The following is a 9,600-nucleotide window of genomic DNA, read 5'->3' as shown; positions in this document are numbered from 1 at the left end:
CACAGATCAGGTATGTAGGTCATATAAAAACTGCATAGCCCAAGCAGTGTCTGCTAAAAACTATTAGAAACTATATAATGCAGGGAAAAAATGCTTTTCCTTACTTTCCCCACTCCAGATAAGACAATAAATTCTAGGTATTTGGGCCAAAAATGGGATAGACCAGAGGTGAAAAGGAAGATGAGGGCAGAATCCAACTTATTCTCTTCCCACTGTCTGTTCTTCCAATGGCATATAGTGCAATTTGGTGCAACAAAGCTAAAGGATTCTTTGTCCTTCATGTTGACATAATACCAGTTTAGTGTTCAATGTTCAAACTGGATAAATGAACAGGAGAAGGATGTTTCCATTAATTTATTGGATCTCTGTGGAAACATTCTTTTAAGTTCTCTTTCTTCAGAAATTTCCAGATCTCTATGAGTCAGCTCAAGCTATAAATATACAGAGAATTTCTTCTGGTGGCTGGACATTTTTTCCTCTAACTTTGCGGGAGCCATAACAACAGCTTAAAAATACCTATGAAGAGAAAGAAACAAAAGGTCTCAATAATTAAAAAAATATAATGGTTTGATGCCATATTGAGTTTCCAGATATAGGCTCATGTAGAACTCATTCATGTTATCGATTTTCTCTCTGTGAGCACAGTGCATATAATGATAAATTTCTCTTCCAGTTTCTTCCAATAGCTATACTTTATTTACCTTAAAAGCAAGGGAATAAGTCTGCTTCATGAAAACCAAAGGCTCACAGCTCTGTTATTGCCGGCTGCTGGATGTGTAGAAAAAGACTTCAGGAAACAATCAAATGGTGTCAGAGGCAGGATGATTCACTGGGAACCAGCATTTTTTAAAGGTCAGGCAAGAGCCTGATTTATTTCCCTTTTCTTGAGTGATAAGTTAGAGTGAATAAGCTGAATAGAAAACCATTGCTCTAATTGCTGTACAAGGAAGAAATTGTTCATTGGGACCATACTTGGGGCATATATCTTTTCTTCCAATTGACCTTTTCCTGTGCTTCCCCCCCCCACCMCTGTTCATTCTTCAGCAATAGTAGCAAAATATAATTATCACATTAAAATCATCTGAATTTTTCTCCCTGTGAAATCTGAGAGGCTTCTGTTGCTTTTTCTTTATTTCATCAGGAATTCTGATTGCTTTACTAATAGTTACACATGTGAGTGTAGTCACAGATGTCTAATATCTTTCATCCTGAAGAATCCAAGAGAGTTGTACTTACAAAGGGATCATTTCATCTGTCCTCAAATTCAATAATCTCTGACATGTCACTAACAGTCCAGAAGTGCTTGCTGTAATCTGCCTGCAGCTAAGGACAGTATTGATATGACTTTATTCCTAAGATCTATCTAGAATTGCTTTCTTTCTGTTCTTAAATCACACCTTTTTTAAAGCAAACTTGCATCTTCTTTTCAAACTAGTTTTAGTCCTTCTCAGCTTATTTCAGGGGATTTTCTTCCAAATGTTAGATAAATCTATTGCCCTTTGCTCTGAGCAGTTTAAACTGGTAGACTTGTAATGAGTGTATCACTGGAAGAAGACAGACTTGGGCTTTACACATTCTTTTAGTCAGCTTAAGAGGAGATTCTGCTTTGGCTAGAGTGTAGGTGTGAGGCTGGATCATGTCAAGAGTTCAAGTTTCACAGAAATGTTATGATGTGGACTCTTCCCTTTGAATATTTCTCCACAATAAGAGAATGATAGGTTTTTATAAAGTGATTTTTCACCACCTTCTCCAGAAAAGGGAAAGAGAGGTGGATGCTCTAAGATTAACCTGTCCCATAGGTTTTTAACTGCATGTCTGAGGAGTAAATAATGCATCCTTTTTCATGTGTTCGTTCTATCTGAATAGGGGATAGGAATGCTGAAAGCACAGTTGTTACAACTAATGTGGGATATAAACATGGTATAAGTAGCATCCTGGTAGAGCCCTACACCATTTTTTGGTCTTGTCTTTTTCTCTGAAGAGAACCTAGTGAGCTCTGTCAAGTTCACTGCAGTCCATAGACTTGAAGTACAAATAAAATACACAAATTAGTATTTATGATGCAATGTGCTGCAGAACTGTTCCTAATCTTTTCTCTTGTGAAATATATGAGACTGGAGTGAAATGAAAACTATATTTATCGTTTGACTAAAACATTTCACCATGTAATTCAAATGACTTTATGAATTGATGTCATTGGGAATGAAGCTGGGAAGAGAAATTCCCAGAAGTTAATAAAAAAAAAAAAAAAAGAGAGAGAGAGAGAGAGAATGAATGATAAATATAAGTTTTATAGAAAAAAAGAAATTCAAGTAATCACTGCACCACCTGTAATGTTAGATACATCTGTTTTCAGGGGGGGAAAAAAACTTTCTACTGTACAAAGAGAAAATAGCAACATTTGGAAGAATTTCAAATTTGCAAGTTTCTCCTCTTTGCTTTCTTAATTTACATTTAGTATTGGCAAAAAAAATGCTAAACTGAAAGCCCTGAAGGTTAAAATCTACTCTACTATAGAGCAGCTACTGGGTAGACAATGGTAGCCCATGAGATTTCTCCAAATTTAACCTCCCTTCTCCCTAAGATGATGGCACCTTTCCTGAAGATCTACACATACTTTACTTTTGGAAGTTCTGCTGAAGCTTCCAACTTAAAGAGGATAACAGTGGTGGAGAGCATTTCCTGAAGATTCACAAAACTAACTAGTGTCAGCATGCTCTGTTGTTACCTCTTTCAGCAGCAGCACACATTCAACAGATTTAAAGCCGAAATTTACTTCTGCAGTCAAGGTTTTGAGCACTTCCCATAGTTAGGCTTGTGTGAATTGAATACCTATCTCTAAACTCTAATGGTTGCTAGAGCTTTGAGTCATTTCTATGAAGCTCTTCATAATCCTCATCATAATCTCTGAAACCTTCTCAGCATTAGTCTCCCAGCTCTAGAGAGTATGAGCTCATTATATATGCATTCAGGAGAGCTCTGTGCAGGCCTTGGAGGGCTAGCAGTGATTTAAGTTCAAATTTCCACTCTACCTCATGGGTCACCTTAGTCTTGCACTTTCACTTCTTTTGCTTTTGTATACATTGTTTTACTGAGAGCTCAAATACTTCAGAGCAGGAACTGGCTGTCTTACAAATGTGTGTGTCTTATGTACCATCAAGATACCTAGACAGGAATATAAGAAAGGCAAAGGATAGGAAAATGCATAACACCACAGAAATAATATTCAGTGGGATCAGGAACAGAGCTTAATCCTCTCCTGCAAGCATTGTATTTCCTGCTCTTCACTCCAGTACTAAAATTTGTACTGAAAGAAAAAAATATAACAAACCCAGATATTTGTGAAAAAATGTGGAAACCTAATGTCATAATCCTCAAGCCATTTACACTGGCCTTGATTTATATGCATTGATGTCTTTTCTATAAATGCAGAGCATTTATTTTGTAGAGCAGGTACATTTCTTTCCCTTTCATGCTCTCAAACTGTATATGTAATATCATTTACATTGCAGAGATTTCTTTTCTTCTCCCTAAGATCCTTCACTTCTCATGAAATGCAATTTTACCTCCACACCTAAGAGCCACTTTCATCTATTGGCACATTTATAATATAAAACTACAGTCATCAGTTACAGAGAACCCTGGCTGATTGGTAGCCAACCTTTATATGATTTTTGACTGGGAGCATAATGTACCTAATAAGCCTTAATTTTGGTAAGAAATCTAAATCAAGCCTTGAATCTCACTGGTATCCCATGACTCAAGCCTTTTCATCTAGTGTTACAAAGACTCTTGGCTACTGATTTAACAGCCAGCAAGAATTAGGTTACTTCTTTCTATTTAGTGAGAGTGTCTAAAGTCTTAAGGCTTGACTTAAGCCTTAAGTAAATTAACACTGTCATTGATAATGTGAAATGACTCACTTCAAGAATGATTCTATCCTAATCATTCCATACTCCATTATTATTCCATATAATTATGCTAGTGCCACTAGCTTGTTAAGGAGAAATCGTTACATTTTCTCATGCCTCAATTTCCCATTCGCACCACACCAGTTTTCTCCTCACATTATACTGAGAGATTTATGTGCTGTTTATGAAAAGAGAGCCATAAAGGAATGTTTTATTATTTACAATGTCATTTATTTTAAATAATCATCCTCAGCCAGGAGAGACTCTCCAGATGCCATGAAAATAATTAAAGAGTTCAATACAATAAAGATAAAGAAATCTTTTTTTTTTTTTTAATGAGGCTTTAGTTACATTACAAAATATCACTGAAATAATAATAACATGAAATAAAATATATGTTACCTTCTTTGATTTTCCAAAGCCAATGATCTGTAACTGCCTGTTAGCTGTTACACAATCATGTCTCTTGGTATGCATTTAATACTTTAAACATGCCCTTGATTATATGAAAGCTTGATTATGCCAACATCTTTCAGGTTCTGCATGATAATCAAGGCTGTGCTAGAAAGACTGGATCTAATGACAGCTGAAGTTAGAGCAAACTCAGCACTAAATGCCACAGGCAATATTACAGGTCTTCTAAGTCAGTGTTTCCCCAAGGAAATCTATGAAGCCCCAGTGGAGCAGTAGCAAACAACATGGAATTCTCTCACAATTTCTCTTTAGCATTTCACATTATATTTTAAAGAAGCATTTCCTCAAATTTTATGATGGCGAAGCATTATTTTGAAAATTTAAGGCAGGTGTAGCAAGCCTCATGGCAGAAACACCCTGAAAGTTGAAACTTCTCTTTAGCTAAATCCCACTTCACAATCTCTTACTAGTGCCTTCTGAGGATGAGTTTCAGTTCCCCTCACAATTCCTCTGTCGCGTGGTCTGCATGATGCAATCATGGGAGTTAGCAAAAGCACTCAGACACCAAAGTGACTGATAACTTGAGAAGTTCCTTAAAAATCCTCTGGATAGAGAAGCAGGTAAATAGGTAAATAGGTACTAAATTGTGATAAAGATCTACTGTGTCCGCCTTCATTCCCTATTAATCCAGAATAGATTTTTTAAAGATTCTTCCTAATGTTTCTGTCATTCTTATTTTAAATTGTTAGGAAATAGGAACTGTAAGACAATTGTCATCAAGCACTATGTGATGCCATCAGCAGCTATAATGTTTTTGTATTCCCCACCCTCTAGACATAATCTAAATGATCTGATTTCATGCATTTTTTTCTTCCTGTGTTTTCCTAGCACTGGATTCAGTTGTATTCTTGCTGCATGTAATTAAAAATGGCCTGAACAAACAAATGGGGAAAAAAATGGGGGGCAAAAGGTTGTTCATAATCCGAATATAGAGCAGAACATCTTGCCTAGATTTTAATTTTTCACTTTCTAGTGCCTGAGACTCTTCTCTCACCTCATATTGGACATCTGCAGCGTAAACGTCTGAGATAACTTCTGAGTTAATCACTCTAGGTTCCTTTTAGGGAGAATAAGAGAAATAGGCATTTTCATAACATCAGTCCTCTGACCTGGGTTGGACATGTGCTTCAGAGCAAGTTGAATCTCATCCTTGCATCACATGTTTCTACCCATTGGATATAAAGCCAAAATAAATAGTAAAATGGTCATACAGTAGACATACGCAGCCAGATGATGTAATCCCGTCCTCATGGGCTCTTTCAGTAGAATTTTAGGCTCAAAGTTTTCCTAATCTGGATGGAAAACAAGGGCCATAGTACCTAAACCCATAACGATCAACACTAAGATGTCTGATCCCTAGATTTAAATGTATCTGATTTTGAAGTCCAGATCCTAATGCAGGATCCTATATTGCATTCCTCCAATACAAACACTTTTCGTTAGTCGTTACTGTTCTAGGTGATTTTAGGGAAATCATCTATACTATTCTCTCCTTTTAAAATGGGGATAATACATTCCTCTTTCATTGTCCTGTTGTGAGGATTAAGTCCATTCATGAATGTGAGAGACCAAGCAGTTCAGGGTGAATGAGATGTAATTAGCTTGGTTCTATGCTTGTGCTTAGCCATGCTCTTAGAGACGCTTTCTAATCACATCTGCAAAAAATTGATTTGAGCTGATAATATTCTGAAATATATTACATTGTAAATGGAAATCCTCCTATATCTCCCAAACTGTAGAAAGTAGTTGCATCAAAAATTCTGTTTGAAGTGATTTTTTTTTCCTCATATAATGTCAAATTGATATTGCTTCTGATTATTTCTGATCAAAAGGCTTATCTTTATATGAGGTCTCTGCTCCAGTTCCTTATTTTCTCCCCTTCTTTCTCTATCTCTGCATACATTTTAAAGTCTAATTTAGGCTCTCAACACCATGCTAAATGTTATCTGTTCCTTTAGATCCTTATTTAACTGTTCTTGTCTTAATTTCATCTCTTGCAATTGTAACTCATTATTCAGGTTATTTCTCACAAGATTGATTTGAGTATTAGGAGATCATTTACTTTTCCATTATAACAGCCACTTCAGGTTATAAATTCTGACTATAAGGCGAAAATGTGCTTATCAGTTTTGTCAGCTTTTGTGTGAAGCAGGCCTGGGCTTGTGCTGCAGAGACTTTTATGTCTGGCACAATTTCTATCTCTGTATTTTCCATGGATAATCCTGCTATTGCATCTCCTGCATATTAAAGTGTAGAGAAAAACACTTGATTTTTATTGTAATTTTCTGATGTAAATTAGTTATATGCCTGAAGTGAGAGGATCTTTCCATCACATGCCAGTATTAAGAGTTGTTACTTGGAGGAGCAGATGGTTCAGGTGATTGCTAGCTGTGGTGTGTGTTGCTACTGTTGGGAACAATTATGGTTTTGTTTTCAGAGCAGCATCTTTAAACTTCCAAGAGTTTACTGGGGGTTGCTGCCATTTTCAGCTAGAATCTGTTCATTTCAAATAGAGTATGTTACAGTGGATCCCCTCCTCCACCATGGGGGCTTTGTGTTTCCTTTTTTTTTTTTTCGGTTTTCCCTTGATCCAAATTAAATTACTGATAGAGAAAGCATGAATTCATCCTCATGCATGTAACAGGAATGTGTGTGGAGACTCCTGGCTACATTTCTGGGTTGAAACTGGCTAGATTCGTTGTTATTAGAAAACAGTAAAGCTTCTTCCCAGTCCAGAGGTGTACGCTCAGTAAGTTGCATCCCTGCCCATGATAAATCTTACTGGTTATTTTCGGCAACTCTTCAAACAGCTTGTTGAATTTTGCTGGTATGGTGCTCAGGCTTCCAGCTCGGATATTCTTCTAAGCACTAGGAAGCTGTTAGGAGGTTGTTAAAATAGCTAAAAGTGATACAGTTGCAGAACTTGTGCCTCCTTCTGGATTTGATCCTTCTCCATCAGGCATTACATAGTTTGATATGCTGCCAACCTCAGAGGCACTTTCTGACAATGTGGCATAGGATTTCTGTCACAGATGAGTCCAACCTTTCTACCTTCAGTCAGGTGAAATTGCCATTGCCACACAGTTTGTCAGTTCTATTCTTAACAATGTCTCTTGCTTTTCCTATGATAGACATCCATTCATGGGAAGAGTGATACCTTTTTTTTTTTTTTTTTTTGCTTTATATACAAAATGTGCAGCTTGGAAAATAAATAATTATCACTCTTCATTTATTTATAAATTATTATATTTATTTATTTATAAATTTCTTGCTGTTGAGACAAATCTCACTATCAGATCTGAAGACTGAGGAAAAGATTCTTAGATGCTGTCACAAAATTGTTCAATGATATGACAGAAGACAAGATAGAGGTGTTCAAAAATTACATCTACCAAGGGCAYACAGTCCCACTGCACAGTCCTGCAACATCATGGTCAACTATTATACATTTCTATGGAGAAGAGTAAGGAAGGTTTTGGATCCTTCTATCATCTCCTTTATTTGAAACTTTAAAGGATGTAATGGTGCATCTGGGCCATTGTCCCATCACACTGGATTTACAGAGCAAATTTCTTCTTTTCTTGAGATTCCAGCTCACCTTTAAATCCTGTCAAGAAACCTTCTTTTTTGAAGACAGCACTTAAAAGAGAGCTTCACTTTTAGTTATAGCTCCAGCACAAGGTTCAAATACTAGGTAAATAGCACATATGCTTTGTAAATGGACTCAGGCAGAAGGCCAGCCTAAAACCCAGACACATTGAACTATGATGTTAAAGTTTTTAGCAATTTCTGCACTTTACTGACAAATGTAGGGCATATGTGGGGGTTGAGAAGTTGTAGTAAGCCTTACTCTAGTATTTTACACAGAGTGAATTTCATCCTGCTCTGAGTATCACACCACTGTGGCCCTCTCTTCCACTGCCTTTCCATGGCATCTCTTCCCTCTCAGAGAGCCCAGTCAAGTTGAATTTTGTGGTTGTTACTATAAAGCATGGATACATGTAGAGAATAATAAATAAACAAAAAGTCTACATGTTTTCAGCAGAAGGATTGCCCCTTCCAAGGCAGATAGTCAGGAAACATTCAGTAGTCAGCTGTTTTGTTTGTCTACTGATGTAGGGCAAAAGTACTTGGAAGCAGTAAAAATCTTTTTAAAAAGCAAGTGGGGTCCTGGGAGCAGGGGGTTATGTTTTGATATTAGCATTGGATTTCAGGGGACAATCAAAATAGGGATACCCAAATAACTGACAGAAGCCAACTTTGACTCCATATTTATTAACATTATTGCTGTTATTGGACTAGTCTCCCTTGACAGAACTTGGGATAACTTCATTGACTATAACAAAGAAGCAAGCACGGGCTTTGGTCTAACCAGTGGGAGGCATCATGCTATTGCAGCTGTGGTACAGTGACACAACGATGCTTACCTGTCAGTGGGTGAAATTGGGTATACAGACACACAAGTCACTTGGACTACACAAGGGACTGGGTCCACAAAGCTAGAGACATTACTCAAAAATCTTGTAAAAAGTCTCCCATATTGTAAAAGGCTGCAACAGTTTTCCATGGAAAACTTCTCTATCTGTTTGGGCCCTGGTGGCATCCCCAGCCCTGCCTATTCCTGCTCACCCTCAGCCTCTCCCCAGCCCCATCTCAGCCCAGGGCCATCAGTCCCTGCCTTGYGACAGCAATGCAGCAGTGCAGGCTCCACCCTGCCATGGTTCTGGCCCTGGCAGCCCACGGTCCCCCTGACACTGGCCACGGGGAGCCACTGGCCACGCAGCACCCAGAAACTCTCTGCCATGGCCTTAATTGAAAAGCTGCTCACTAATTCCATGGTCCTCACTTGCATCCTGCAACAGTTAGATTTTAGTGCTGGTTTTATATGACTGATTGCTTGAGAACAGCTGACACTCATAAAATAAAACACTGAAGATCTTGTTAATGACTTGTCATCGTTTTTTCCCTTACTTTATGGGGCTGAGGAAAACAAACAGTTTCTTGGTCCTAAACAGAAGGGCCTGGCAGCCTTTCCCAGCTTCCARGCACCAAACTGAAACTGATTAATCACAGTGCATTAAATTGCAAAAAGCAGAGTGCATTTACACTGTGGATGCATTTGAGAATTCACAGAGTAAGAAATATGACATATCTGGAGGGGAATGGCAAAGTGGTAAAGAAGAWTTTGCCAGTGCATGCCTCTCTCTTGTCGATT

The sequence above is a fragment of the Rhea americana genome, unplaced genomic scaffold (genome assembly GCF_003343005.1).
Source record: "Rhea americana isolate MKP2758 unplaced genomic scaffold, rheAme1 scaffold_307, whole genome shotgun sequence".
NCBI classification, from domain to species: domain Eukaryota; kingdom Metazoa; phylum Chordata; class Aves; order Rheiformes; family Rheidae; genus Rhea; species Rhea americana.
This window is presented reverse-complemented; position numbering follows the sequence as displayed.